This window comes from Protopterus annectens, chromosome 14.part0 (assembly GCF_019279795.1).
Source record: "Protopterus annectens isolate FY-2018-M chromosome 14.part0, PAN1.0, whole genome shotgun sequence".
NCBI lineage: Eukaryota > Metazoa > Chordata > Ceratodontiformes > Protopteridae > Protopterus > Protopterus annectens.
In genome coordinates, this window is record NC_056748.1 from 907,003,202 (window position 1) to 907,020,800 (window position 17,599).

At 43.8% G+C, this 17,599-nt stretch overlaps 1 protein-coding gene across 6 annotated transcripts in view; it reads left to right on the forward strand.

Annotated features, from left to right (window-relative positions):
- The window catches only part of IDE (insulin degrading enzyme), a 3,524,264-nt gene that overhangs the window by 3,458,296 nt on the left and 48,369 nt on the right, over window positions 1–17,599 (forward strand). The gene's annotated exons all lie outside the window — the stretch shown is intronic.

Here is a 17,599-nt window from a genome sequence, read left to right on the forward strand (position 1 = left end):
TCAGCTCTGTCCCAATATCATTAGACATATTAATCTTGGACTACAAAGGTAGATTTACAGCACTGTCAGGATTTTGCGAGGGGGAGAGAAATACATTAGTTTCCACATACCTTCCATTGGCTTCCAATGAGGAGTAATTTAAAAGTATGACGAAATAACTATTTTCATGAAGGGGCCCTCCTCTGCATAGGGACTGAATACAATTACTTAAAAAAAAGGTGTAAATAAAGGTCCTAGGACAGGTAAAGTCTCGATATGTTGATCTGTACCTGAGAAATATCAGGAGTGTTGACCTTAAACACGCGTTAAGGTAACTGAATGGAAAAAAAATCAATATACTACCAATTATAGACCTTTCACAGTTTCTCCATATTTAAAAATCTGAAGTCACCTGAAGCCACAGTTCATGGAAAGATTTAAAGAATTGCCAGGGTCGGTTGGAAAATGCCCACAAGAGGGGCAGGAATTCAGACTGATTACTCAGATAAACCTAGAGGGTTCTCCTAACTAATTGCAACTTCCTGCCATAGTTTATCTGAGTATTTATATAATAAGCCTTATAAAAACACTTATTTAATTACTGAGTGGCAGAAAATAAAAACTTTTAATATGATTTGTTAGGATGGAAGAAAACGGGTTAACTCCTTGAAATAACCCTTCCTTTTGTTACTCTCCTAAATGACTTTATCAGAGAAGGGAAGCACACAAGATGTCAGCTATGAAATCCTATGGAAAGATTCTGTGAATGCAACCAAGCAAATGTTGAGTACATTAATCTAAATCAACTGTTCAGGAAACAGCACAACTAATGGCAAAAGATTCTAAAAAGTGGTTCAACAACTGAGAAACAGGAAACAAATAAGGGATTCAGAATAAACCCAAAGAAAAAAGTAATTTGTGAATCTGGAATTCTTTTAACATTTCTCAAGATTGGGGGGGGGGGGGCAAAAGGCTGGTTTGCCAGGAAAAGTTCTGGCTACAAGGAAGGCATCCTCAAATTGGAAACACAACCAGAATAGCAATCATAAATAATAATACCTATATTACCACTTTGGTATTATAAATATATATACAAAACTCTTGTATGTGTCTAGCCACTGGGAAGACGACCCCCCCCTCCCCATAAAAAGTATCTCCATTAAGAAACTCCTCAGAGTTGCTTACTAAGGAAAGGATCCCAAGTCTCTTCCCCGATTCTTGGAAGAATGTTTCTCCCCTACCCAGAAAGAGTTGTACAACAGCCAGACAGGATGTGGCTGTTCCATCTCCCCACCCAAATCCCTTACGGTTTCCCAAGGTGCTCACCTGAGGGACCAAGAGAAAATATGAATGGTCAGAAGAGCAACAAATGGTCACGGAAGTGTTACTTATCAAGAGCTGAGGCAAAGGGGGTGTGAGAAAAGGCTGAACACCCCCCCCAAGCACATGACCTTACTAATGGTGGTTGATTTTTTAATTCTAACATACTCTACCAGTGTTCTAAAATCTGTAATAGAGGACTTAGTTATTCAAAGGCTTCAATGTATTTTTATGTACTAGAACTATTTCCTTCCAGTTATTTTGTAAACAGCAGTAGAGGCATACAACAGCGTTGTTAGATAACCTATGCTGAGTATTTGCAAGCTGCTATTTGAAATGAAAAAGGCCATCAGATACTCCATTTCATCTCTTTGCATACTTTTGGAAAGTTGTCACAGAAATCTTCTGGACAGTTTTCTGTCTCCAGGTTGTTTTACAGAGAAACTGACAGGAGAGGTCAGAATAGAACTCACCTGCATCATTTATTCATAGGGATGAATTTGCAGTTACCCATCCATTCATCCAAATTACATTAGAGTAGAATAAGAGAAATACTTAATTTATTTGGAATGGAAGACAGTTCCATAGAAACAGAATTCTCTGTGAAACATACCTATCCCTCCAGCATGTTCTGTTTATGTTGCAGAAGAGATTAAAATCCCTTGAGTGAGTGTTTTTACCACCATAGAACTTGTAATTCGTAATAGGTTTGAGAGGACAAGGTCTGTTGGGGCTCTATACATGAGGAACTGTAAGTCACCTCTTGGTAGCCTGTATGATAACAAGAAGAGGGACAAGGTGTTGAGACAGTCTGTATAGTTTTTTTTTTATTTTTTATTTTTTTGTTTTTATTTTATTTAAGCACTTGATTTTCTTAGTGAGGAATCTTTGTGGTATTTCCAGTTGTGATAACTTTGTGGACAGGTACATACTGAAAGGGCATTATTCTCAATGATCAGCCTAATGAATATGAGTGCAGTGCAATGATTGTATCCCTGGACATGGACAACATACTTTAAGATGTAAGCTGTGCAATCAGAAAGGACTTCCTTAAAATAATGGATACATGGTGATCATCCTTGCCAACATAGGTTCCCAGATTAACACTTCAGATGTCCTTCATGGATGTATCTGCAGTCATAACAACTGGGTTGTCCTGTCGTCAGGCAGCCCTTCGGTCGGCCGGATTCCAAAGTCCGGGTCCGGCTTCGGCTGATGTCGCACTTCACCCGACGTCATCTCTGCTGGTCTTCGGGTATAAAAGCATCAGCCGACGCCATTTTCCTCAGTCTTTCTTGCCGCGTGGCGCCCGAAGCAGAAGCTGTTCGCAAGTGCCGGTCGGTCAGATCCAGAGATTACTACTACCGAATACTCCTTCGAAGACTTCTAAAAGCTAAGTACCCCGTTGGGGACTCTTTCTTGCCTCAGCCGATGTCAGAAAAAGTCAATAACTGTTTAACTTGTGGGAAACAAATACCTCATAAAGATTTCCACTCCTACTGTTTGCCTTGTTTAGGCCCAGACCACGACGTAGCAGCCTGTTCGGCCTGTGCTTCATTCAACCGACGAACGCTTAGGCATCGGTCGGAGTTTGCTAAACAGTTTTTCGGCTCTGATTTTGCGTACATTATGCCGTCGGATCCTCCGACTACCCAAATTATTAAAAAACGCAAAGAAAAAGACCGACACTCGCGGTCCGCGGTTTCGGCCGAAACCATGGTTAAGCAAACCGCGAGTGTCTCGGTTTCGGCTGAAACCGAGAAAACTGATCAGAGTACAGCCGAATCAATGACTAGTACTGAGGTTCCGGCTACTTTACTTGAATCGGCCTCAGAAATTTTACCTACTACAGTGGTTACTAGTGACTTATCAGACACCATCCCTTTGGATGTCTCTACCCCAGCACGTGGTGCTGCTAGGCCTCCTGCAGCCATGTCTATTAAGGCCTTTGCCAGGGCTAAAGCAGCCAAATCTACTAAATCAGTGCCTATTAAACCCCCCTCAACCAGGCCCACTTCTAGTTCACAAATGCTTACTCTGGCAGAAGATTTAATATCCTTAATTAGGGGATCTCAATCTCACCCAGACAGGGCCTCTCAGCCCCCAGAAAAGAGACCTAGAGCAGAGCCCCTCGAGCCTGTGTCCTCTGATGATTCTGCGGATGACTCAGATATTACAGACCAGCCAGAGGCTCCTTTCTCCAATTATGAAGACTCAGATGCTGAAGAATCCATTCCAGCTGCTTCTCCACCAGAAGAATTCTCCTTTGGGGAAACCTTACATGCCATGAGAGAACAATTCCAATGGCAGCAACAGGATTTCTCAGATTCCAGAAAAAGACTTAGGACTTTTCTGCACCTACCACAACACAGGCCCTTAGCTATACCTCCTGTCCTATAGATTTTACAGGGTGCCAGACACTCATCATCACCTATACAAGGCCCCACTTGCAGACCCCAAAACTATATCCCAGGGGCCTAAGGCAGTAGCCTCGACCACAGCAAAAAACCCTATTCCTTCTGAAAGGGAAGCCAGGTCTTTAGACAGATGGGGCAAAAAGGTTTACACCTCTGCTACTCTCTCAGCTAGAGCTTTAAACTGTCAGTTTCACATGATACAATACCAAGAGTTTATGCTTGATCAGTTAACTAAAAAGCTATCATCTGATGACTCTATAGATAAGAAATGTCTATTAGAAATGGTAAATAACATACAACAGGTTAGTAACCATTCCTTAAAATGTGGCTATGATGCACTGGAGGCTTCATTTAGATCAGCCATGACTGGCACAGTGATAAGAAGACATGCATGGCTGAAGGAACAAGTCTTACCGGATCATGTTAAAGTTAAGTTATTAGATGCTCCTATGGATAAGACCAGTTTGTTTGGTACACCTGCTCAGCAGGTAATGAAGAAAATGGAAGAAAAGGCAAAATCTGTACAAACGGTTAAAGATTTCTTGCAGGTTCAGCCCCCAAGGTTTAGCAGGAACTGGCCTGCCAAAAATTGGTCATTTCCTGATTCCACAAGATCCCAAAGGGGCAGGAATAGACGTTCCAGAGGCAGAAATCAATTCAGAGGGGGTGCCTACAGAGGACGACAGTGGCAAGGTAATAACAGAGGCACAGGCACAGCCACTACCACTACAACAGGACAGTCACAGTGACTTGATTCTAAATCCGCCTACCAGGGAACAAATAGCAGCACCATTAGGCGGAAAATTAACCTTATTTTCGAAAAACTGGCACTATATCACAAAAGACAAGTGGATTTTGCAAACCATAGACCAAGGTTACCGTTTCCACTTCCACACTTTACCAGTCAAAAGAGGAATGCCAAACCTGCCTCCAAATCAAAAAACAGAAGCTCTACAGCAGATAATGCAATTAACAAAGATGAGAGCTGTGGAAAGAGTTCCAATAACAGAACAAGGCAAAGGATTCTACTCCAGACTATTCCTAGTTCCAAGAAAGGAAAAAAGTTGGAGACCTATTCTCGACCTGTCCACCTTAAACACATACATCATTGTCCCAAAATTCAAAATGCTGACCCTACAGCAACTTCTTCCCATGCTGGGCAAGGAGTGTTGGCTGGTAACTCTAGATCTCAAGGAGGCATACCTGCACGTCCCCATTCGACCAATTTGCAGAAGATACCTCAGATTTCTTGCAGGATCAGAGCACTATCAATTCTCAGCATTGCCCTTTGGCTTATCTACTGCCCAGAGTATTCACAAAATGCCTGGCATCAGTAATCGCCCACTGCAGACTACAGGGAATCCAAATTTATCCATACCTGGACGACTGCCTGATACAAGGGGACAACAAAAGCAAGCTGACAACAGATTTACAAAGGGTCATTTACTTGCTACAAGCACTGGGATACACAGTCAATTTACAAAAGTCAAGGCTGATTCCATCCCAAACAAGGACATTCTTGGGCGCGGAATTGGACACAGTAAAACAAATGGCATTCCTAACTGCAGAAAAACAAAAAGAACTCCCTCTTTACTTCTTGGCACTAACAAACCAGAACAAGCTATCAGCAAGAAAAGTTCTGCAGGCCTTGGGCTTCATGGCATCATGCATAATCTTGGTTCCACATGCCAGACTGCAGATGAGAAAACTACAGTGGTACCTAAAGAATTTATGGTCCCAACACAGGCACAGCCTAGAAGCAGAAATTCCACTACTCCCATGCCTAAAACAGGAGTTCCTATGGTGGGCTCAAGCATGCCAGTCAAACCCAGGCCTACCCTTTCACAACTATCAAGCAAACCAAACCATCACAACAGACGCCTCAGACCTAGGATGGGGGGCTCACATGCTGGACAAATGCATACAAGGATTGTGGACACAGGACCAACTTCACCTACACATCAACCTAAAAGAAATGCTGGCAGTAAAACTGGCAATCCAAAAATTCAGACCATTTCTCAAAGAAGGCCATTTGATGATAAGGACAGACAACACCACAGTCATGTGGTACATCAACAAACAGGGAGGCACTCATGCATACCCCCTATGCAGAATGACTTTGGACCTTTGGAACCTGGCACTCAGCTACAACATCCAGTTACAGGCAATGTTTGTACCGGGAAAGGAGAACACTCTAGCAGACATGTTAAGCAGAACCACCTCGGATGCTCACGAATGGATGCTACACCCGGACATCTTCAAGACCATCACAAAGAAATGGGGAATGCCACAGATAGATCTATTCGCTTCCCCTCTCAATCACCAGCTCAAAAAATTCTGCACAAGGACATTCCATCCACTTGCATGGAAAGTGGATTTGCTCTCCTTCAGCTGGAAAGGTCTGACAGCATATGCATTCCCACCTCTTCCCTTGATACACAAGGTATTACTAAAAATCAAGGAGGAACGTCCAAGGATAATCCTGATAGCTCCGAACTGACCGAGACAACACTGGTACCCATTGCTGAGGAGCATGTCTCGGGACAAAATGTGGTCAATAGCCTTGATGCCTTTGATGTTAACTCAGAACAACTACAGCATCATGCATCCAAACCTAAAAACGTTGCAATTGACTGCATGGCACATCACATAGCAGCAACTAATCCAGATCTCTCCCAAAGGGTTAAAGACATTATCCTTGAAGCCCGCAGACCTTCAACTAGAAGGAACTATGCAGGGAAATGGAAAAGGTTTGTCATTTGGAGTGCTGAAAGAGGAAAAGATGTGTCGAATATAGATATTGCTAACATTCTGGAGTACTTGGCAGAGCTTCTGCATACAGGCCTGTCCTATTCCTCCATCAAGATACATGCATCAGCTATTTCAGCAGAATACACCTTTGATCCACCTGTCTTCTCGCATCCTCTACTCAGGCAGTTCCTCAGAGGGATCAAGAATGTAAAACCTCCTAGGAAACCACCACTGCCAGCTTGGGATTTGAACTTTGTGCTAGAAAAGTTGACACTCCCACCTTTTGAACCAGCAGCAACAGCAGACCTACAGCATCTATCATGGAAAACTGCTTTCCTACTGGCAATAACCTCAGCAAGGAGGGTTTCTGAACTTCAGGCCCTAATGGCAGTACAACCCTTCCTAATCTTCCACCAAGATAGAGTGTCCATGAGGACTAATCCTACATTTATGCCTAAGGTGGTATCCAGAGTGTCTTTAAACCAGGCAATCCACCTACCTACCTTCTTCCCCAACCCACAAAACAGAGGGGAAAGAATACTGCATACCTTGGATGTACACAGACAGCTACGCTACTACCTGGACAGAACAAAAAGTAACAGAAAACTGACCAGCTTTTTGTAGCCTATGCAACAGGAAGGGAAGGAAAAGCAATTTCCAAACAGACAATCTCCAAATGGATAGGAAATTGCATACGATTCTGTTACTCCTTCCATGGAAAACCAATTCCACAGAACATACGGCCTCATTCTACAAGAGCAACAGCCACTACCACAGCCTTCTTACGAGGAGTGGCAACCAAGGACATTATTGAGGCGGCTACTTGGGCCTCCGTGCATACATTTGCCAAGCATTATAATTTACCTCTGTATTCCAGATCCCGAGCAGGGTTTGCCACTGCTGTACTGCAAGGGATCCTAACCACACCATAATCTATTCTTCCTCCTCCCCTAGTTGGCTATGGTATTCTACCCAGTTGTTATGACTGCAGATGCATCCATGAAGGACATAGTACAGTTTTGTACCTACCATAAATGTAGATGTCCGAACTGGATAGCATCTGCAGTCAGGATTACCCTCCCTCCTTCCCCTCTGTGGTACTCCTAGGGTATTTACCCTCCTAATAGCTAGCTGGGGGGGAGTCTCTTATGGTGTATTTGTTTGTATATATGTACATACATGCTTATTTTTTGTGTTTGCCTTCTACCTTTTTGGAAACATTGGCATTTTTCCCAAAATTTAGCCTTCCAAGAGGGCAACTGGCATCTGGGGCAAGAAACACTGAGGAAAATGGCGTCAGCTGATGCTTTTATACCCGAAGACCAGCAGAGATGACGTCGGGTGAAGTGCGACATCAGCCGAAGCCGGACCCGGACTTTGGAATCCGGCCGACCGAAGGGCTGCCTGACGACAGGACAACCCAGTTGTTATGACTGCAGATGCTATCCAGTTCGGACATCTACATTTATGGTAGGTACAAAACTGTACTTTTTCTGAGGTGTGTTGTTGATGTGATAGTTACAAGGGCAGTCATTCTTGCCAAAGAATGCAGTTATACATTTTTTGTTATTTTAGTTTTAGACCAGTGATGGCAAACCTTTTGGGTTTGGCATGTGAAAAGCTCCTGGCACAAAATAATTCAGTGCACTTCACATGAGCAGCAAATGCAAAAGCAGTGTATTTGGTAACTCTGGTGTTGGTGATCGCTGAAGTGTCACCCAAAACATTGTGGAGTGTCATCTTTGACACATGTATCATAGGTTCGCCATCACTATTTTAGACCATGCTTTTGGCACCAGCTCTTTGTTTGAGCCAGGCCTTTTTAGAAGATTATAGTGTCCTCTGGGAAGTTTATGATGGCACCAAGTTTGCAGTCATCTGCTAACTAGGTCAGTCACCAACTCTTAATATTAGCTTTGACCTTCAAAAAGTAAATGCCAAAGACTGGGCCAAGGACTTATTAATTGTGGGGTACACCGCACGTCTTTTGGATAAGGCAGAGCTCCCACCCTTAATTTCCCCAAGTTCTGTTTGTGTGACAGTTTGCTATCTGCTGAGTTCTGCAATGATTTGCATTTAACATGGAGAGTTTATCTATGATACCCAACTGTGGGATGGTGTTGAATGCCTTTGCAAAGTATAGATATGTGGTGTGTACTAGTTTGTCCTTATCCATTGTTTACAGCAACTTTTCGAAGAAGACTGCCAGGCTAAATAGGCAGGATCTGCCCTTGGTTCCAAACTGGCTTGGATCAAGAGTCTGTAGGTTACCTATATGCTTATAATTCAGTAATGATCCTTTCCATAGACCTAAAGATTAAGCTGGTCAAGTTTATGGGTCCATCGAAGCCCTGTCTTTATGCATGGGAATGAATGTTGCTGTTCTCCATTCATCCAGCATGAATCCTGTTTTAAGACTGATATTGAATAGCCTGTGTTAGGGGTCTAACAAGTCTTTCAGGCTGACCAGTAGGTAGCCAAGTATGTTGTATGGCCTTGTAGAAGTAGTGTACTTTGCCACAGACAGTACCTTGAGGACTTGATATTGGGAGATTTGAGGGGTTTAGATACAGGTATGTGACCCGGGGATATTGAAGGAGAGAGTGGGTGAAGTGTGAGATAAATTTGTCTGTTAAGAGATTGGCAGTGTCCTCTGGGTCCTAGTATGTGATATCATTTACTATTAGCTCTGCATACTGCAGTGCATTATTTCTGAAGTTTCTAACATGGTTAAATAATGCTTTGTGGTTATCCTTCACTTGGGTGGCATTGTTTACCTTGTGCCTGGCATTGATTGATTTGATTAGGGTCCAGAGTTCCTTGTTTAATTTAGCATGAGTGTTTTCTGGAATCTTGAGAGTTAAATTTATTTTTCTGTGCTTTGAGATGTTCTTCATCTCACATTGCTGCAGTCCTAACACTTGGGTAGTCCGCTGTCCAGTCGGCCCGAATACCAAAGTATAAGGCTGACGTCGGTCAAGGCGCATTTGTCTGACATCAGGACGTCAGGGTACAAATGCGCATGACCGACGTCATATCCTCAGTCTTTTTTGCCGCATGGTCCGATGCAGAAGCAGTATTGCGAGTGCAGGTTGGCGTTCTGAAATTTTCTGAAGTCGGAGTTTCAGACCGAATCAAAGTTGGCTAAGTACCCCGTTGGGGAATATCTACTGCGCCCAGAGTATTCACAAAAGTTCTGGCTCCAGTTGTAGCTTTCTTCAGGCTAAAAGGAATACAAATCTATCCTTACTTGGACGACTGTCTGATTCTGGCTCAAGAAAAGGACGAGCTTCTTCAGCATCTGGAATATGTGATAGCAGTGCTAAGATGCCTGGGGTATTCTGTGAACGAAATAAAGTCCAGTCTAGTACCCTCTCAAGACATGTGCTTTCTGGGTGTGAGACTGAATACAGCAGCCCAGATGGCCTTTTAACCCCGGACAAACAAAAGAATCTTTCCCTTTACTTCCATCAACTATCTCTTCAGTCCGGGCTGACTGCAAGGACAGTCCTTCAAGCCTTAGGGTTCATGGCATCTTGTATTCTGGTGCTTCCCAATGCCAAACTGCATATGAGGAAGCTACAATGGTATCTAAAAATGTATGGACACAGCACTGCCAGGATTTGGACACTGTCATTCCAATAATACCTTGCATTCAAAAGGAATTTTTGTGGTGGGCTCAGGAATGTCACCTAAACAAGGGACTCTCTGTGACCCGGCCAGAGGCGAGTCAGATTCTAACGACAGATGCCTCAGACATAGCTTGGGAGCTCATCTGAATGGAAAGTGGATACAAGACAAGTGGCCTGCCAGACTACAGCATCTACATATCAACATGAAGGAGATGTTAGCAGTCCAGTTTGCATTAATGGCTTTCAAGGAGTTACTTCTTCCAGGGCAGGTGTTGATTCTAACAGACAACACAACTGTCATGTGGTACATCAACAAGCAAGGGGGAACACATTCTTATCCTCTATGCAGGCAAGCAATGATTTTGTGGGAGACTGCGCTCAGCTTGCAGCTAACTCTTCAGGCAAGGTTTCTGCCAGGAGCACAGAACTCCTTAGCAGATGTGTTAAGCAGGCAAATCATGGATCCCCACAGTGGAAACTGGATCTTCATGTATTTCGAAAATTGACAGTGTCATGGGGAACTCCAGACATAGATCTGTTCGCTTCTCCACTAAACCACCAGCTGCCAAAGTTTTGCACGAAAAGGTTTCATCACACAGCTTGGAAAGTGGATGCTCTTTCGTTCAGTTGGGAAAATCTTCATGTGTATGCCTTTCCACCTCTGCCTCTCCTCCCAAAGGTACTCCTAAAGGTCAGACAAGACAAGCCAAGGATGATTTTGATAGCACCAGATTGGCCTCGGCAACACTGGTACCCATTACTGAGGACTCTGGTAAGGAAGCCTCCATGGCCTTTACCTTTAATTCCACACCTTTTGTCTCAGAGGGACGGTCATCTACTCAATGTCAAGCTTCACTCTCTTCATCTAACAGCCTGGCATATTCTGTTTTGAACCACAGCAGGTCTCAACTTCCTCAACAAGTTTTGAATGTGATTATGGAAGCCAGAAGACCTAGTACACGTAAAGTGTATGCAGAAAAATGGAAGAGATTTTTATTTTGGAGTGCAGCAAAGGATTTGGATGTTTCTGAGCCTAATTTGAGTGTGGCTCTTCAATATCTTACTGAATTATTGGACAAAGGTTTGTCTTTCTCTTCCATTAAGATTCATGCTGCAGCAATTTCAGCTCACTACGATTGTGACCCACCATTGTTTTCTCATCCTTTGTTCAAGCAATTTCTTAGAGGGGCAAAGAATATAAGACCCCCACGTAGAGCTCCTACTCCTGCTTGGGACCTCAATTTTGTGTTGGAGAAACTTACTCTACAACCTTTTGAGCCTGCGGCTACTGCTGAATTGAAATACTTGTCATGGAAGACTGCTTTTTTGTTGGCCATTACTTCTGCAAGAAGGGTTTCTGAACTACAGGCCCTTATGGCGGTTGAGCCTTTTTTGATTTTTCATAAGGATAGGGTATCATTACGTACTAATCCTTCATTTATGCCTAAGGTGGTTTCTAGTGTGGCTTTAAACCAAACTATTCATTTGCCTACTTTTATGCAGATCCCCAAAATAGGGGAAAAGATTTTGCACACTTTAGATGTACACAGGCAGTTGCGTTATTATTTAAGCAGGACTAGGGATTTTAGGCAGTCTCAGCAGTTGTTTGTTTCTTTTGCTTTGAGTTCTCAGGGCAAGCCTGTGTCTAAACAAACTATATCTAAGTGGATTGGGTTTTGCATTGCATTCTGTTACTCCCATCATGGCAAGGAGATTCCAGCTGGGATTAGGCCTCATTCCACTAGGGCTACTGCCACTTCAACAGCATTTCTAAGGGGGGTGGCAACTAAGGATATTTTGGAGGCAGCTACTTGGAGTTCAGTGCATACTTCCTCCAAGCATTACCACCTTCCTCTCTATTCTAAATCCAGGGCTGGTTTTGCCACTGCTGTGCTGCAGGGCATTTTGGCAGCTCCTGCTTCATTATAGTTTAGCCATCCTCCCTTACCTCTGCTTTGGGATTCTACCCAAGTGTTAGGACTGCAGCAATGTGAGATGAAGAACATAGTACAGATGTTCTTCATTCCACATTGCTGCAGTCCTAACTATTGGGTAGTCCGCTGTCCAGTCGGCCCGAATACCAGAGTATATGGCTGACGTCGGTCAGGGCGCATTAGACTGACGTCAGTACGTCAGGGTACTAATGCGCATGACCGACGTCATATCCTCAGTCTTTTTTGCCGCATGGTCCGATGCAGAAGCAGTTTTGCGAGTGCAGGTTGGCGTTCTGAAATATTTCCGAAGTCGGAGTTTCAGACCGAATCAGAGTTGGCTAAGTACCCCGTTGGGGAACATTTTGGTTTTCTTGCCTCAGTATTTAACCGGATGTCAGAAAAAGTGAATAACTGTATTTCTTGTGGGAAACAGATACCTCATAGGGATTACCATACCTTGTGTATACCTTGTTTAGGGCCTGAGCACGGCGTTGTTGGATGCCGCTCTTGTGCTAGGTTTAACAAACGCACTATTAAGAGAAGGTTAGACTGTGCCAGGTTAGTGTTTGGGAAGCGTTGCAATTATAAAATGCCGTCGGATGCTCCGGCGCCGCTTCGTCCAAGAAGCGCAAGGACAAAACAGCGAAGCCTAGGGTTGATGAACCGGCAGTCCCGGACGTCGGTTCTTTAGAAGGCTCAGTGGAGCCAGAGGTTTTGCCAGGAGTTTCTTTGGAGTCTCAGGCAGAGACTTTACTGTTACAGGATGTGCCTTCTCAGGAGGTAGGCCAGGCTGAGGGGCTTCTCAGGTAACTGTGCTTCCCTCTCTTCCCAAGGTAGTTAGAGCCTCTCCTTCTGTTTCCAAAACTTCTTTGAGAGGTAGGCCAAGTTTAGCTTCAGTGGGGCTTCTCCTAGCACTTCAGGTTCTGTGCCTAAGAAACATATGCTTAAAATGGCAGAAGATTTGATTACTATGATTAGAGGTTCTATGCCCCTGATAAGAGGCCTAGGGTGGAACCTGAGTTTGATAGTTTTGAACAGTGTTCAGAGGCTTCTGAGTCTTCTGCGGAAGATTTGCAGGAGTATCCTCCTTATTCTGATTCTGATGTGGATGATTCCACTCCTACAGCTTCTCCTCCTGAGGATTTCTCATTTTCAGAGACTCTGCATTCCATGAGGGAGCACTTTAAATGGGAAGGACAGGATTACTCTGATTCCAGGAAAAGGCTTAGGGAATTCTTGTTTTACCCCAGCATAGGCCCTTAGCTATACCTCCTGTGTTGAATGTGGTGGAAGATGTTTTGCAGAGGCTTCCCTGAACCCTGATTCTTTGCCTCCTGCTCCTGTTAAACCTGATAGGTACTATAGGGTGCCTGAAGCTCATAAGTATCTTTTAAGAGTCCTAGGGCAGACCCGAAACTGTTTCTCAGGGACCTAAAGGTGTTAAGGCCTCTGTGGTTAAAAACCCTGTTCCCACTGATAAAGAGGCAAGGGCTTTGGATAGATGGGGAAAGAAAGTGTATACTACTTCCACTTTAGCCATGAGGGCGTTGAATTGTCAGTTTCACATGCTAAAATATCAAAATTATCTCCTTTCACAACTGAAATCTAAGGTGGATGCTTTGGCGGAAGGTATTGAGTGTAAAGAGTTGCTGGATTTAGTTCATGTGTCTGAACAAGTGGGTAAGCATTCTTTGCAGTGTGGTTTTGATGCTGTACAGGCCTCCTCGAGGGTGGCTGCCACTAGTTCTGTTCTTCGCAGGCATGCCTGGTTGAGGGATCAGAATTTAGCTGAGCATGTTAAGACAAGGATTTTGGATGCTCCTTTACAGTCTGATGTGTTGTTTGGTTCGCCTGTGGAAGCCGTTTTAAAGAAAATGGAGGACAAAGCTAAGTCTATGCAAACTGTTAAAGATTTTTTGCAGGTGCAGCCACCGAAGTTTAGTAGAAATTGGCCTACTAAGGGATGGACATATCCTGCTTATGATTCCCAGTCTAGGGGTAGGTCTAGACGTGGTAGGGGCAGAGCTCAAGGTTCTTTTAGGCCTAGAACAGGGAGTTCACCTGCTCAGACTTCTGGTGAGGGCAGGGGTCAGTCCTTTCGTAAACAGACCCAATGACCTGCCTTTTCAGCTGCCAGTAGATTCTCGTCTGGCAGCTCCTTTGGGAGGAAGACTGTCTCTTTTCAAAGAAAATTGGGATTTAATTACTCAAGACAGATGGGTGTTGGATATCATTCACCACGGTTACAGGTTTTATTTCCATACATTGCCCCCTTTCAAAGGCATGCCAGACGTTCCTACTCCGCAAAGGAAAGAGGCTCACAAGCAAATTTCTCTGTTACTCCAAATAGGGGCCATTCAGCCAGTCCCTGTATCAGAAAGGGGCCTAGGATTTTATTCTCGCCTGTTCCTAGTACCAAAGAAGGGGAACACGTGGAGACCAATTTTGGATTTATCTATCCTCAACACTTATCTGGACATTCCCAAGTTCAAGATGTTGACGTTACAACAGCTTTTACCTCTGCTGGGCAAAGATCACTGGATGGTAACTTTAGATCTCAAGGAAGCTTACCTTCATGTGCCTATAAGACTAAGTTGCAGGAAGTATCTGCGTTTTCGAGCTGGAAATTCTCATTATCAGTTCTCTGCATTGCCCTTTGGCTTATCTACTGCGCCCAGAGTATTCACAAAGGTTCTGGTTCCAGTGATAGCTTACTTCAGGCTAAAAGGAATTCAAATCTATCCTTACTTGGACGATTGCCTGATTCTGGCTCAAGAAAAGGAAGATCTTCTACAGCATCTGGAATATGTTATAGCAGTGCTAAGATGCCTAGGGTATTCTGTGAACGAAATAAAGTCCAGTCTAGTACCCTCTCAAGACATGTGCTTTCTGGGTGTGAGACTGAATACAGCAGCCCAGATGGCCTTTTAACCCCGGACAAACAAAAGAGTCTATCCCTTTACTTCCATCAACTATCTCATCAGTCCGTGCTGACTGCAAGGACAGTCCTTCAAGCATTAGGGTTCATGGCATCTTGTATTCTGGTGCTTCCCAATGCCAAACTGCATATGAGGAAGCTGCAATGGTATCTCAAAATGTATGGACACAGCACTGCCAGGATTTGGACACTGTCATTCAAATAATACCTTGCCTTCAAAAGAATTTTTGTGGTGGGCTCAGGAATGTCACCTAAACAAGGGACTCTCTGTGACCCGGCCAGAGGCGAGTCAGATTTTAACGACAGATGCCTCGGACATTGCTTGGGAGCTCATCTAAATGGAAAGTGGATACAAGACAAGTGGCCTGCCAGACTACAGCATCTACATATCAACATGAAGGAGATGTTAGCAGTCCAGTTTGCATTAATGGCTTTCAGGGAGTTACTTCTTCCAGGGCAGGTGTTGATTCTAACAGACAACACAACTGTCATGTGGTACATCAACAAACAAGGGGGAACACATTCTTATCCTCTATGCAGGCAAGCAATGATTTTATGGGAGACTGCGTTCAGCTTGCAACTAACTCTTCAGGCAAGGTTTCTGCCGGGAGCACAGAACTCCTTAGCAGATGTGTTAAGCAGACAAATCATGGATCCCCACGAGTGGAAACTGGATCTTCATGTATTTCAGAAATTGACAGTGTCATGGGGAACTCCAGACATAGATCTGTTCGCTTCTCTACTAAACCACCAGCTGCCAAAGTTTTGCACAAAGGGGTTTCACCACACAGCTTGGAAAGTGGATGCTCTTTCTTTCAGTTGGAAAAATCTTCATGTGTATGCCTTTCCACCTCTGCCTCTTCTTCCAAAGGTGCTCTTAAAGGTCAGACAAGACAAGCCAAGGATGATTTTAATAGCTCCAGATTGGCCTCGGCAACACTGGTACCCACTACTAAGGAGTCTGGTAAGGAAGCCTCCATGGCCTTTACCTTTGATTCCACATCTGTTATCTCAGAAGGACGGTCATCTGCTCAATGTCAAGCTTCACTCTCTTCATCTAACAGCCTGGCATATTCTGTGTTGAAACACAGCCGGTCTCAACTTCCTCAACAAGTTTTAAATGTGATTATGGAAGCTAGAAGACCTAGTACAAGGAAAGTGTGCATGAAAAATGGAAGAGGTTTTTATTTTGGAGTACAGCAAAGAATTTGGAGATTTCTGAGCCTAATTTGAGTGTGGCTCTTCAATATCTTACTGAGTTATTGGACAAAGGTTTGTCCTTCTCTTCCATTAAGATTCATGCTGCAGCAATTTCAGCTCACTATGATTGTGACCCACCATTGTTTTCGCATCCTTTGTTCAAGCAGTTTCTTAGAGGGGCAAAGAATATAAGACCCCACGTAGAGCTCCTACTCCTGCTTGGGATCTCAATTTTGTGTTGGAAAAACTTACTCTACAACCTTTTGAGCCTGCGGCTACTGCTGAATTGAAATACTTGTCATGGAAGACTGCTTTTCTGTTGGCTATTACTTCTGCAAGAAGGGTGTCTGAGTTGCAGGCCCTTATGGCAGTAGAGCCCTTTTGATTTTCCATAAGGATAGGGTATCATTACGTACTAATCCTTCCTTTATGCCTAAGGTGGTTTCTAGTGTGGCTTTAAACCAAACTATTCATTTGCCTACTTTTTATGCAGACCCCCAAAATAAAGGGGAAAAGATTTTGCACACTTTAGATGTACACAGGCAATTGCGTTATTATTTAAGCAGGACTAAGGATTTTAGGCAGTCTCAGCAGTTGTTTGTTTCTTTTGCTTTGAGTTCACAGGGCAAGCCTGTGTCAAAACAAACTATTTCTAGGTGGATTGAGTTTTGCATTGCATTTTGTTATTCCCATCATGGCAAGGAGATTCCAGCTGGGATTAGGCCTCATTCCACTAGGGCTACTGCCACTTCAACAGCATTTCTAAGGGGTGGCAACTAAGGATATTTTGGAGGCAGCTACTTGGAGTTCAGTGCATACTTTCTCTAAGCATTATCACCTTCCTCTCTACTCTAAGTCTAGGGCTGGTTTTGCCACAGCTATTTTGCAAGGCATGTTGTCAGCTCCTGCTTCTTTATGATTTGCCAGCCTCCCTTACCTCTGCTTTGGGATTCTACCCAATAGTTAGGACTGCAGCAATGTGGAATGAAGAACATAGTACAGTTTTGTACCTACCATAAATGTAGATGTTCGAGGATCCACATTGCTGCAGTCCAATTTACCCTCCCTCCTTCCCCTCTGTGTTTAGGGGTGGTTGTGTAGGTGAGGTTATCTGCTGATATTTTTGTATATATTTTTGTATATAATGTACATATTTTTGGTGCAGGTATTTTGGGCCTTGTCTTTTTTTAGGGTCTTCTGACATCTGGGGCAAGAAAAGACTGAGGATATGGCGTCGGTCATGCGCATTAGTACCCTGGCGTACTGACGTCAGTCTAATGCGCCCTGACCGACGTCAGCCATATACTCTGGTATTCGGGCCGACTGGACAGCGGACTACCCAATAGTTAGGACTGCAGCAATGTGGATCCTCGAACATCTACATTTATGGTAGGTACAAAACTGTACTTTTGTACCTACCATAAATGT